The sequence below is a fragment of the Panthera tigris genome, chromosome A2 (genome assembly GCF_018350195.1).
Source record: "Panthera tigris isolate Pti1 chromosome A2, P.tigris_Pti1_mat1.1, whole genome shotgun sequence".
Taxonomy (NCBI): domain Eukaryota; kingdom Metazoa; phylum Chordata; class Mammalia; order Carnivora; family Felidae; genus Panthera; species Panthera tigris.
Genome location: NC_056661.1, coordinates 165,104,546 through 165,119,391, shown reverse-complemented (window position 1 = coordinate 165,119,391; position 14,846 = coordinate 165,104,546). Strand labels below are relative to the sequence as shown.

At 44.2% G+C, this 14,846-nt stretch overlaps 1 protein-coding gene across 2 annotated transcripts in view; it reads right to left on the bottom strand.

Annotated features, from left to right (window-relative positions):
- The window catches only part of RBM33 (RNA binding motif protein 33), a 134,514-nt gene that overhangs the window by 113,000 nt on the left and 6,668 nt on the right, over positions 1-14,846 (bottom strand). The window lies entirely within an intron of this gene.

The window sequence follows — 14,846 nt, the reverse complement described above, 5'->3', positions numbered from 1 at the left end:
CTGACAGACTAGAATTTTTTAAAAATCATAAACTTTAGTAAGTATTTTCTTTACAAAATTACTTTTCGGTATATATTTTTACTACAACTACATGAAAAGGAAAAAGTTCTGCTTTGCTAAAAGTTAAAGGTTTTTTTTTAAGTTTTTTTATTTCAAGATGGCGGGGGGGGGGCGGAGAGGGGGGGAGGGGGAGGGGGAGGGGGAGGGGGAGGGGGGGGAGGGGGAGGGGGGGGGAGGGGGGGAGGGGGAGGGGGAGAGAATCCCAAGAACGGTCCACACTGTCACTGCAGAGCCTGACACAGGGCTCAATCTCCTAGAATCATGAGATCACGACCTGAGCCAAAATCAAGAGTCAGACACGTAAGCCACACAGGAGCCCCAAAGACACTTTTATAATACTTCGTGTAATCTTTACATTTTTCCAAATTAACCACAGTTTTCTAAGTTTTCTAAGTTTCTTTGTTTTCAAAGACCCTATTTAAGGAAAGTAGGGATAACACAGAATTGAACAACAGGAATAAAATGCAAGTCACATACATAATTTTAAATTTTCTAGTAGCCACATTTTAATGTGATTTTTGAGAGAGAAACAGAGAGAGAGCGTGTGTGCATACACGATGTGCACAACTGGGGGGAGGGGCAGAAAGAGAGAGGGAGACACAGAATCGGAAGCAGGTTCCAGGCTCCAAGCTGTCAGCACAGAGTCCGATACGGGGCTCAAACCCACGAACCGTGACATCGTGACCTGAGCTGAAGGTGGACACTTAACCAACTGAGCCACCCTAATCGCCCCTCTAGTAGACTCATTTTAAAAAAGAGGGGTGCCAGGGTGGCCCAGTCCGCTGAGCATCTGATTCCTGAGTTCAGCTCAAGTCATGATCTCACAGTTTATGAGATGGAGCCCCACGAGGGGCTCTGTGCTGACAGTGTGGATGGAACCCGCTTGGGATTCCCTGTCCCCCACCCCGCCCCTCCTACACTTGCACAAGCACATATTCTCTCTCTATAAGTGAATAAACACACACTTAAAAAAAAATAAAAAGCAAAAAGAATAAAAGTTTAACAGGTGAAACTTTAACAACATATTTTATTTAACCTAGTATATCATGTAATCATTATGGAAAATATCAATAAGATATTGTACATTTTTCCCATACCAAGTGTATATCTCATAGTATATCTCCTATCTCATTTAAAACTTTTTTTATTAGGAAAATCAAAGATTTGGAATGAAATTTCTTCGTCTTAGATACACATGCAAGCAAAGAGGCTTGAGAAGTAGCAGCAGACAGATACCTCCCCAGAGAGAATCTACCTAGGGGAGTCAGATGATAAAAACACCAATAAAGCCCCAGGAATTCATCCAGACTAAGGCTAGAAATTAGCCAATCAAGTTCTAACAAGGTAATAATACATCGATTCCAACCACACGCTCGCTCCCCAACAGAAGTGATTTAAAAAACAACAACAACAACAACAACAACGAAAGCTATCAGAAACTCGGTACCCTTGAGAGTTCCACGTCCAGGACGGCGGCATGAGGAGTCCTGCCCACCGCACTCCCTGTGAAACTGATGAAAATTATTTTTAATAAAATAACCATTTAAAGTCTATGGAATTGATTCTAAAGGCATACATCAAACGAGAAACACCTTTTTCAAGAAATCTACCCAAAGAACAGCTGCAAGAATCTGGGGCTGCTGAACCAGGACTGATCCCTCCTCTCCCTCCCAGTTCAGTGTGGCTTCGACTCCCCTCCAGACAGGTGCAGGGGGGAACTCAGACCTCTGCACTCTTCGTCCTCAATTTTTAAGAGTCTCTTATGGTTTGTCTCCCTCCCTCTCTAATTTTTTTTTCCCCTTCCCCTCCCCCATGGTCTTCTGTTAAGTTTCTCAAGATCCACATAAGAGTGAAACCATATGGTATCTGTCTTTCTCTGTATAACTTATTTCACTTAGCATCACACTCTCCAGTTCTATCCACGTTGCTACAAAAGGCCATATTTCATTCTTTCTCATTGCCAAGTAGTATTCCATTATATATATAAACCACATCTTCTTTATCCATGTGTCAGTGGATGGACATTTAGGCTCTTTCCATTATTTGGCTATTGTTGAAAGTGCTGCCATAAACACTGGGGTACAAGTACCTCTATGCATCAGCACTCCTGTATCCCCTGGGTAAATTCCTAGCAGTGCTATTGCTGGGTCATAGGGTAGATCTATTTTTAATTTTTTGAGGAACCTCCACGCTGTTTTCCAGAGCATCTGCACCAGTTTGCATTCCCACCAACAGTGCAAGAGGGTTCCCGTTTCTCCACATCTTCTCCAGCATCTATATTCTCTTGATTTGTTCATTTTAGCCACTCTGACCGGTATGAGGTGATACCTCAGTGAGGTTTTGATTTGGATTTCCCTGATGAGGAATGATGTTGAGCATCTTTTCATGTGCCTGTTGGCCATCTGGGTGTCTTCTTTAGAGAAGTGTCTATTCATGTTTTCTGCCCATTTCTTCACTGGATTATTTGTTTCTCAGGTGTGGAGTTTGGTGAGTTCTTTATAGATTTTGGATACTATCCTTTGTCCAATGTGTCATTTGCAAATATCTTTTCCCATTCCATTGATAGGCCATAAAACAATTCTTAATAAACTTAAATAGGTCAAAATCACACAAAGCATAGTCTCTGACTAAAATATAATAAAGCTAGAAATCAACAATAGAAGGAAAACTGGAAAATTCACAAATAATGTGGAAATTAAACAGCACTTCATCAACCAAAAGGTCAAAGAAATAACTAAGGAAATAAGAAAGGGGCGCCTGGGTGGTTCAGTCAGTTGAGTGTTCGAATCTTGATTTCGGCTCAGACCATGATCTCATAGTTGGTGGAATAGAGCCCCACGTCAGACTCTGTCTGAGCTGACAGCACAGATTTTCTCTTTCTCTCTCTCGAAATAAGTAAATAAAAGTTTTTTAAAATGCAAATAATTTTAAAAAAGAAAGAAAAAGACAAACCAAACTAGTAGTAAGTCTTTGCAAAGTATGTATCTAATAAAGAACTTGCACACAGAAAATATTAAAAACTCTCAAACTCACAATAAAAACCCAACTTTGAGGGGAAAAAATTATTTAAATAGAGACTAAATAATTTGTATGACAGGGGCACCTGGGTGGCTCAGTCAGTTAAGCATCCAACTTCAGCTCCGGTCATGACCTTGCAGTCTATGAGTTCGAGCCCCACGTCGGGCTCTGTGCTGACAGCTCAGAGCCTGGAGCCTGCTTCGGATTCTGTGTCTCCCTCTCTCTCTGCCCTTTCCCCAGCTCATGCTCACTCACCACTCGCTCGTTCTCTCTCAAAAATAAACAAACATTAAAAAAAATTTTTTTTTAATGAACACGTATGTATGACAAAGAGCCTATGTAAAGCTTCTCAACAGTACACTGTCATTAGGGAAATTAAAACCACACCAAACCCCAGGACACAGCTAAGAGAATGGGCTAAAATGCAAAAGACCCGCCCCACTAAGTGCTGTCAAGGGTGTGGAGCAAGCGAGCGCTTCTATTCTGCTGACAGGAGCGGGAAGGGACACAACCACTTAACGAAATAGTCTGGCAGTTTCTTAAAAAAGTTAAGTACTTAAATACACCCCTACCATATGACCCAGCCATCCCTCTCCTATGTGACGACCCAAGAGAAAAAGAAATATAAATTGCACGCAAAGGCTTGTACACAACCGTTCACAGCCACGTTATGGGTAAAAGCCAAAAAGTGGAAACATCCCAAAGGTCCATCAAAGGCAAACATAAAATGGTGGGATATCCATAAACCCCATTCCCCTCAGCACTAAAGGAGAAAGAGACACTGATACCCTCAACGACACGGATGACCTTCAAAGTAACTATCCTGAGAGAAGCCAAAGAAAAGAAAAAAAACACACATATTCTCAGATTCCTTTTCATAAAATGATAAACACCCAACAGTAATAAAAATCAGCATTTGCCCAAGGACAGTGCGGCAGGAAGCAGGAATTACAAAGGACATAGAGACACTTCTGATGATGACACATTCATTACAACGTAGTTGCGGTTTCATGGATGTGTATGCACATCCAAACTTATCAAACTGTGTGTTTCAAAGATAGGCAATCTCTTGAATGTCAATTATACTTCAACAGACTCAGTTTTTAAGAAAGATAATTAAGAACCTTTGGTCAGGGATTAAAAACTCAAATGTCTACAGGAAGTAGACAGGGAATGAGCAAAGCGAGCTGGATGGGAATTATGTCGAATTTAGCAGGACTTTACCTTGTTTACAGACAAGAGCATTCCCGTGGATTACAGGGAATACAGGCCCAGTGAGGGCAGATTCCAACTTTTCAAGAGAAGACAGAAATAACGGATTTTTTTTCCTAATCGTTAAACACAAGCAACTAATTCAAACTGTGGTCAGTTTTCTGTCCGGCTTCTGTGTTCATTTTCCTTACTCCACCAGATTACATACTTCACGAAAACAGAGAGCATTCCCTAGCTACGACAACATGAACAAAGTCCCAACATTTTTTGTAAGTAAAAAGTTTTGTTCATGGCTTTTTTTGCCATCAGTACACAGGAAAGGAATTAATAGTTACAATCACCCTTGGCAGATATTGCTAATTACAGCACCCAGTTCTGCTGAGGCCAGAAAACCCTTATGCCACGCTAACAACAATCCCTTAGAAATCTTGTTAAAAATCATACAATCCTTGGCCCCTCCCTGAATCTGATCCAGTGGGCTCTAGGAATTGTGATGACAGCTAGAGTCGGGAACCCCCTGCCCCAGTCAACCTCTATCCAGCAGAGAAGACACTCCAGAAGAAAATTTAACTGCCGTCTTGCTATGTAAGTACTTCCTGAAGTTAAATCCACGAAAATCAAAATTAGAAGCCTGGCTTATGCAAAAGTAATTAAAATAAATACTACTCCAAAGAAAAGACCCCCATAAAATGTCCGAGAAAACTGGCTATGAAATTATTCCAAAAGAAGGATTAGTTCAACCCATATCCTTCATCAACAATTATTTCTTGAGCACCTAATGTGTGTCTGGCATTGTTCTAAACACCTGGCATATGAGGTGTACAAAATTAAAATCTCCACCCTGTTGTGGCACCTGGGTGGCTCAGGTCATGATCTCACAGTTGGTGAGTTTGAGCCCCACATCAGGCCCTCTGCTGTCAGTGCAGAGCCTGTTTCATTCCTCTGTCCCCCTTCTCTCTGACCCCCCACCACTCGCATGAGCACGCACTCTCTCTCAAAAATAAAAATTAAAAAAAAAAAAAAAACTCCACCCCACGTAGGTTACTGTCTAACAGGTAGAGACAAATAAAAACCCCAGGAACAAATATATATGGAAAACGAGGAGGAGGGGAGTGGAAGGTGTTAACCAGGCTGATTACAATTTTTTTTTTCCAAGTGCAAAAAAGATGGTTTTATTAAAGCACGAGGACAGGACCCATGGGCAGACAGAGCTGACTGATTACAATTTTAAAGCCCGAGTGGCCGAGTAGGTTAAGCCTCCAACTCTTGATGTCAGCTCAGCTCATAAGTTCACGGTCTGTGGGATCAAGCCCCACATCTGGCTCTGCACCAAAGCATGGAGACTGCTTGGGGTTCTGTCTCCCTCTGCCCCTCCCCCACCCAAGCACATGCAGGTGCGCTTTTCATCAAAATAAATTCTAAAAATCTTTTCAAGATTTAAAAAAATTAAATGTACATGGGGCGCATAGGTAATATAATCAATTTTAGAAATTAAACCAACGCATTTTAACAATATCATTTGTAAGTTCACTTAAGAGAAACAATAAACCCATTACATGTTAACAGAACATATTTTTTTTAAGATTATTTTGAAAGAGAAAGAGAGAGAGAGATGGGGGGAGAGGGGGGGGGGAGAGAGAGAGAGAGAGAGAGAGAGAGAGAGAGAACGAGTGGGGGAGGGGCAGAGAGAGTGGGAGAGAGAATCCCAGGCAGGCACTGTGCTGTCAGCACAGAGCCTGACCCGGAGCTCAATCTCAGGGTTCGTGAGATCATGACCTGAGCCAAAATCAAGAGTCAGACGCTTAACCGACTGAGCCATCCAATGTAATGTCTTGCAAATGTCTTGCAAATGCCCCCAATGTAACAGTCTTGCAAAACTCCTTAATATCTGTCTTTGGAGAAAACAGCTGGATTTTTACATCTGATTCTGCTTTCGATCTCCAAACAGCTGGATTTTTACATCTGATTCTGCTTTCGATCTCCTGCAATATTTGTTCTAATTGAAGTGCGTGAAAAAAATCCAACACCAAGTACATGTGAAGTTGCAAAAGAGAGTGTTAATCGCGTTTTCAGAGAACTTCAGATAGTCTTGATACTATACCAATATTCAACAAGTGGCAGTTTCTTAAAGCCTGTTTGCAGTGCAGAATCTGAAGCGTTATCAATGAACATTTCGTACTCTCCTCTATTAAAATGCACCGCTGTGTCTTGCATTGTTAATACATCTTTTATCACGAGTGATTGTGTAACATCATTTTGAAAATACCGGTTCACTGGGGCGCCTGGGTGGCTCCGTCGGTGAAGCGGCTGACCTCGGCTCAGGTCATGATCTCGAGGTCTGTGAGTTCGAGCCCCGCGTCGGGCTCTGGGCTGACGGCTCAGAGCCTGGAGCCTGTTTCAGATTCTGTGTTTCCCTCTCTCTCTGCCCCTCCCTCCCCCGTTCATGCTCTGTCTCTCTCTCTGTCTCAAAAATAATAAACGTTAAAAAAAAAAAAATTAAAAAAAAAAAAAAAAAAAAAAGAAAATACCGGTTCACTGAGTTATCCAGTGCTTCCAAATCTGGACACCTTTCATCATTCAATATCAAAAATTAGATCTGTTATTAACAGCAGCACCAATGTCATCAGAAAAGTCTTCAAATATTGGCATGTTTTCAAGTTCACCAGAGCAAACACAACTTTTCCAAAATTCTAATTTTTGCCTGAAAGCTTGGATTTTCTCATTGGCAATCAATACTGTCAGGTGCTTCTTTCCTTGAAGAGGCAGGCTCACTTCATTTGCAAGCACACATCTGGCACATACTAAAGGCTGAATGATTATCGTTGGCCAACTGTCTTTGCAAGTAAAACTGGTGTTCCGTGAAAAAAACAAAACCGTAATCAAACGGCTAATTCAGTTCTCAACACAACCAGACAAGTACTGTTCCCTGGGAGCCACAGACGGTAGTAACAGAAGTGCCTTATGCGTACTTCCCATTTTGTCTTAAACCAAAAAATAAATTAATTAATTAATTAATTAATTAATTATGGGCTCAGGGTCGAGATTTAATAACGTAACGTCTACTACTTCATCAAGGGTCTAACTAAACAAAACTGTAATTTTTTTTTTCTGCGTGGCCTGACTTCCAACAGTTTGTGGCTGAGGCGACGGACTCGCCATTCCTTCTGCAACACTGGTACAAATGTATAGCACTGTGAAGAGGGCACATCGGGTCTCCGTGCTATCATGAACACAGCGCTCACCGACACTCTCAATTCATCTTGGGGACCCTCATGGCTTTGAAAGCCGTTCCCATCCAATCAGTGAACATAGACCGTATGGAGAAGGACGCTCACCGAGGAATGTTTTATCCACAGGGGAAAAGTGGAAGTCACCAAAAGAAGACAGAGCCGACAGGTAAAAGTACAATGACAGCCTTGAAACTGCACACTGGGCAGCAATAAGAACTGTAACTAGTACCGTTCTATTTCCTGACATGGAAAAATATCCACAGCAACACAGTGTGACAGAAAAAGCCCCACAACATCAGGTAGCGTAAGGCACCATTTTATACGTGAAAAGGCGTGTGCAGCTGTGTCTGCAAGGATGTGAGCAAAAGCGCGAGTAAGAGTCATCTTTCTGCATGGAATCACAGACTGTCTTCTGTATCCTTCCTTACATTTTTACGAAACCTGGTTTCTTTCTTAGAATAACAACTTGTCCTTACTAAAGTGATAACCCACTGGTTATAAAACTTCTTCCAATACCTAAAAGTACACAGATGGTGTAAAATCACCCCAAATTTCTCTGATCAGAAGTAACAATCACAACATCAAGTGGACATCACTCCAAATGTTTATGCACACATTTGAACAGACAATGCACCAACTGAAACAGGATGGATGGTACGGGATGTCTTTAACAAAGTACGAAATTTCATACTATTTAAATTTATCAGAAAAAACCACTCAAGTAAGAATCAATGGAATGACTGAAATTCAAGTAAAAATTTCTTCAACGCAGGAGATATTTTGAGGGTAACTGCCAGCCCTCCCCAGCCCCCCAAAAATACACACAGCATGACAGGGGCCGAGGAGAGTGAAGCCTGGTGTCACGCACTAGGCAACAACTGACAGAAAGGCTGAGCGATGCCCAGATTTCCGACAAGCAGGCGGACAATACAGGGGAAACGGCACACAGGCCGAAAAGTGCTGGGCAAGCCCAGGAGACCACGAGTAGTTCGAGGTCAGTACGTCTGAAACACCATTCACTGAGAGAAGCAGCAGGAAAAATAAATGCTGAGAAGGTAGATTTGGGGCATTACTGAAGAATCGACGTGAGAAATCTACACTCAACACGCAACATGACTGCAGCTTGGAAAGATTATCTGGCAACAACAAAGAAGCAATGACTGAAGAGACAGAAGATAAACAATGGCCTGAACGACACAGAATTGCAAACCAAGAAGTAAGGGAAAAGTCCTGTAGCATCATAGGAGAGAAGAGGTGGGAGAATAAGACAATGACTAACCAGAATCTGTCCGAGTCCGGGTCCTGTGGACCAAATGACAGGGACAGAAGAGAAGTCAAAGAAAACATCAGGATTCTGAATCCAGAGTATTAGTGGGATGTGAACTGACTGGTAAATGTGCTGGTTTATTTTGGGAGTGGGACGAGGAGAAGGTAAGGAGTTCAGTCTTTAAAATGCTGCATGGGTGGGGCGCCTGGGTGGCTCAGTCGGTTGGGCGGCCGACTTCGGCTCAGGTCATGATCTTGCGGTCTGTGGGTTCGAGCCCCGCGTCGAGTTCTGTGCTGACAGCTCAGAGCCTGGAGCCTGCTTCAGATACTGTGCCTCCATCTCTCTGCCCCTCCCCGACTTGTGCTCTGTCTCTATCAAAAATAAATAAAATGTAAAAAAAAAGAAAAAAATTTAAATGCTGCATGGGTCCCATTACATACCAGCCAACCTTTGTAATTACTAAAAGGAAGTCTGACTTGCTGACCGTACAGGACTGAGACATCTCTGACTCTCAGACACTATGTGAAGGCTGAACGATCCCATTCCATTCTGATCCTAATAATCCGGAGTTAGCACACAGGTAAGGGCTCAGTCTCACAAGATTGCCCAGCTGCAAATGGGATGCCCAGGCTACCCCACACATCTGTTGCACAACTACAAATTCAGAGGGTCCCACAATCACCCTTCCCCTAAATTAAGTAATTCGACTGAACAACTTACAGAACTTCCATCACAGAACCCAGGAACACCTGGTACTTACTACGACAGTTTAAAGGATAAAAACGAACAGTGGGATTAAGGACAAGGCTGGGAAGGGTTCAAGTGCAAAAGCCTCTGTCCGCACAGTAAGGGTATGCCACTGTCCCCAGCACGGGGATGTGGGAAGCTATCCCAGATGTCTTCACGGAGGGATTTCTATGGAGGTCTCATTACACAGGCATGACTTAAACCACTGACCAATGATGACTGACTCGACATCCACTCCCTCTCCTACCTCTCAGGAAATGAGGCTGAGGCTGAAAATTCTAACCCTTTAAATATGGTTGTTTTTTTCTGGCAACCGGCCCCCATCCTGAAACTAGCTAGGGTCCCCCCACCCCCAACAGCGAGTCATTTGTTAGCATACAGAAGACAATAAATTCAAAGGGTTTTCAGGGCTGTGTGCCAGGAACAAAATCCAAATATCGTATTTCTTTTTTATCACAAACACGGTGTCACCTACAAAGTCCTGCCCGCCAGAACCTCATAATGTGACCTTATTTAGAAATAGGACCATTACAGGGGCACCTGGTGGCTCAGTCAGTTAAGTGTCCGACTTCAGCTCAGGTCATGATCTTGGGACTCTGTGAGTTCGAGCCCCCGCGTCGGGCTCCCTGCTGTCAGCGCAGAGCCCGCTTCAGATCCTCTGCCTCTTCCCTAGAGTTCTCTCTCTCTCCCCAAAATAAATAAGCATTAAAAGAAAAAAAAAAAGAAAAGAAAAGAAATAGGATCATTAGAGATAGAAGTGTTAAGTTGAGGTCATACTGGGTTAGGATGGGCCCTAACTCCCACGACTGGTGTGGCGATTCCCCTTCTCAGTACACGGACCAGAGAAGCGTCTCGGTTCACACACAAGAGACTGCAAACACAAGTCTGAAGAGAGATCTACACACCCACGTCCGCGGCGGCACTCTTCACAATAACCAAAGGGTGGGAGCAACCTAAGCGTCCATCGCTGCGTAAATGGATAAATGGGGTCTGGCCACACAATGGAATATTATTTAGTCTTAGAAAGGAAATTCTACACCTGCTACAACACGCATGAACCCTGACAACATCACGCGACATCAAGTAAGCCACCCTCAAAAAGACAAATGCCGTCTGACGCCTACACAAGGTCCCGAGAGTGGTCGGATTAACACAGACAGAAGTCGAACGGTGGGCACCAGGGGGTAGAGGACGGGAATGGGGAGGAGCGTTCCACAGGACGGAGGGAGTAAGGAGGTGGCACAGACATGAAACGCAACTGGCCGTGATTCCACACTGCCGTAACTAGATGACGGACACAGAAGAACTACACGATTATTTTTCAGTTGAAATTTTTTCCGTAATAAGTCTCTTTTAAAGTAAGAGAAATTTTAAAGTGAACTATGAATAACTTTCCACTTCTGACAGAGACTCAAACGTCTGACCGCCTCCTCTGTTGAGGAGCGCGTGGGAACGGGCTGGTGGCGGCGGGGTGCCACGGCGCAGACGCCACGCAAAACGGTCGACGCGCATCCACCTCTGTTTCCTCACTCGCTCGGCAAGGGGCCTCGCTCTGACCAGGCTAAACCAAAGGCACACTAAAAGTACGAAATGACATATGCACAGACTAACCTTTGTGGCATAAAATGAATACTACATACTGGTCGTGAATACGTGTACGTAGGTATAGCTACTAACTTAATACCTCACCACTGATACGGAAAGAAATATGTATGGGAAATACACCAGATTCCTGATGGTGTGCGTGACCGTGGAGAGACAGGAGACGACAAAGTATAAAGGGGGCCTTATCTGTAATAAGGTCGTTCAGTTAAAATACAAACCTGATGCAAATGTGACCAAATGTTAAGTGCTCATCCAGCTGTGAGGTTAACAGGTTCGTCACGCTATTCTCTACAGTTTACTGTGTTAAATGGCTTCTCCCAGCACGAAGATCGACAGAAGTCAAAGGACTGAGACACTATTGCTTTATGCAGGTATAGACTCGCCCTCAAGAAGATGTGGCCACGTATGCACCAACATGGAACAGATGCCCGAAGGGGACTATTTAAAATAGAGAAAAAGTTTGTTTTTCTCAGTGGAGGAGGGCAAAGTGACCATGAGCAGGTGTGTATCGTGGAAGAGGAAAAGGGATCAAACGCAAGGATGAAAAGGAGGGAAGTTACGAACAGTGACGTCCCAAAGGGCACACTGCTGGGAATCCCGGCCCTAGCGTAAATCCATGGGAGCACGGGGGAAAGAAGTCTGGGGTTGAAAAGGCCTCTTTTTCTGGAGAAAGCAATCTCATCCCCTGACACCAAGGAAACAGAAAAAGACCAAAAACAAACAAAAAAAACTGTAAGTACTGCAGTGAGATTACAGCTACAGCAACAGAAGTGGGAAACAACTAGAATTCCCAAAAGGAAGTAAACACAACTCTCAGTGTTGGGTCAATGTGCTTGGACAAAGGCATGTGAAGCAAAGGAAAGACCACACCTAATGCAGTACCTTTAGAATACGTGCAGCCCCTTTCTTTAAAGCTCCGGTTTGTACCTATCACAGTGAACAGAACCAAGAGAACAAATTGTGTCCACATTCATCCAGTTTTGAAGCAAGAACAATGCATCCCTGAAGACCCCAGGGGAAAATTAACTTTGCAGGACCAGAGTGGTCAATGCCCTCACCAGGAGACTCTCCTTACCCAAATATCTTGTTAGGGGTGCCTGGGTGGCTCAGTCGGTCAAGCGTCCGACTTCGGCTCAGGTCATGATCTCACGGTTTGTGAGTTGGAGCCCCACATCGGGCTCTGTGCTGACAGCTCAGAGCCTGGAGCCTGCTTCGGATTCTGTGTCTCTCTTTCACTCCAGCTCATGCTGTCTGTCTGTCTGTCTCTCTCTCTCTCTCTCTCTCTCTCTCTCTCAAAAAGAAATAAAACATTTAAAAAAATTTAATTAAACATCCTGCTGGATATTCTATTTCCATAAGGGAGTCACTTTTTCTTAGAGCAAGGCTATAGGTATCTGCCGGAATTTTTTATAATTTTCAATTACATAGCAATGAGAGGTCTATAATTAACCCAACTCTCTTGCTTAGCATTCTAACTATTTCCTCTTTTCCAGGAACCTGGGACTTGGATTATAAACAGTACAGAACATTAGCTTGAACAGGGTTCTAGCCAACTGCCTAGTCCAAGGGTCAGCAAATTCCAGTCCACAGGCCAAGTACGGTCTGCCACCCCTCTCTGTCCAAATGTGGCTGCTGCCTGTTTATACAAGCAAGCTTTTATTGAAACAGTGTACGCCAATTCAATTACATATTGTTCAGAGCTGCTTTCAGGCTACAAGGGCAAAACAGAGTAAATGCAACAGAAGCCATGTGATCTGCAAAGCCTAAGATATTTACCATTGGCCCTTTGCAGACAAAATTTGCCAATCTTTGCTCTAGTCCAAAGGTTCTCAACCTTCTTCCTTTTGCTTCAACACCATTCTCATGTAGGATATGTTCATATTCTAAATCACTAATAGTGAAAATTCTGTATTTTACAGGTGAGTAAATTTAGACCCTTTATTTGAGCCATCTAGGAAGAACAATCAGGGTAACGTTCAAGAACTTTGAGGGGCACCTGGGTGGCTCAGTCGGTTAAGCTTCCGACTCTTGATCTCAGCTCAGGTCTGGATGTCAGGGTCCTGAGTACAAGCCCGGCACTGGGCTCCATGCTGGACACGAAACCTACTGAAAGGGGGGACGGGGGGAAGAACTTTGAAAGTGAGCATGTTAGCCCTACAGAGTAAAACTACCAAACTGAGCAACCAAGCAAAATAATCAGACAGAGCCTCTATGCCATGTTGATTGAAAAATAATTTGTAGTCATTGTTTTAAAGATCTCTCACCTATATGGGCCCCGGGACAGGCTCTCCCTGAAATGAACTTTGTACTCTGTTTACGTGTAGTGCGCACTGGCCATTTGTCTGCCTGTCCTGCAACTGAATTTCTTCCTGAGTCTGCAAGTCAATCACACTAGGAGTCCCGATAGAAGACAGGGCTCTGCCTCCCCAAGCTACAAAAGCTAGAGCCTCGATTCTCTGCCATCCTGGGCAGCCTGGAGGAGGGCCAGCGGTCTGAGCTCAGCCAGCCGATGTCCCCACCACGACTTAGGAATGTGAAGGAAATCACACCCTATTTCTTTTCCCAAAAGTCTATACCCTCCTTTTAAAAAGTTAAACTTTCTAAACTGGCAAAGATCAGTTGCTAAATAGGTGAAACTTAAGGGAAGAAACGTCAAAGGAAAGGAGAAAGCTCCCCCCCCCTCCCCTGGCCAGTCCCTTTTCTGCCTTCCACAGACACAAGCAACTGCTGTGCAGACTGTGGTCCCCACACTCCACAAAGGTGCAGGGGAAATGTAGGAGTGCCCTCCCCGAGCCTCTGTTCGTGAGCTTGGACTGCACGAGGCGAGGCGCCCACAGGAAGCCCGAGTCCCAATTAGCTTCACAGCCATTCTCAGGAGTTATTCTCAGGAGCTATTCTCAGGAGGCAGAGGCAGGACACACACAGGGCAGACGGGAGGCCGTCAGACGACGAGTGAGCTCTGGAAAACCACGTTGTTGCCCCTGGGCTCACAGGAGCTGTCACAGTCGGTGGTGGCTTCTTAAGGATCGATACCTGCAGCAGAGCCGACTGAGAAGGCCCATGAGGTTCCCCAAGACTCTGCGGGGTCACAGGACTGCCAGGCAAGCGCCTCACAACTAGGCTGAGATCACTAGAGAAAGTTTTCCCAGCCGTTGCACCTGCACCTTTCCAACCACTGTGGAAGCCTCTAATTCCTGTATTAAAACGCTTCATACTTGGGACACTTAGCACAGCTTCTGTTCCGACTCACTGATAAAACTCAAATAATCCCAGCACTACAGAAGGGCTGAACACAGGATTCATTTTACTTCAATGAGCTCGCATTTTTACACTTGTCTTCTCCTTCAATCCAACCGCAAATCCTCCTTTTACAGATGTGAAAAACAAGACTAGCCAAAGTTAGTGAACCACAAAGCCAGATTTAAACTCAAGTCTACCAACACCAAGTACAGCACTCTGCAATTGACTGAGGAAGCAGCTATAGCAGCATACCCTCTGATTCCCTATATGAAAATATTAAAGGGGGGGGGGTGCCCCTTGGGTGGCTCAGTCAGTTAAGCGTCTGACTCTTGATCTCTGCTCCGGTCACGATCTCACGGTTTGTGAGCTCAAGCCATGCACGGGGCTCTGTGTTGACAGCATGGAGCCTGCTTGGGATTCTCTCTCTCTCCCTCTTTCTGCTCCTTCTCTGCTCATGTGTATGCTCA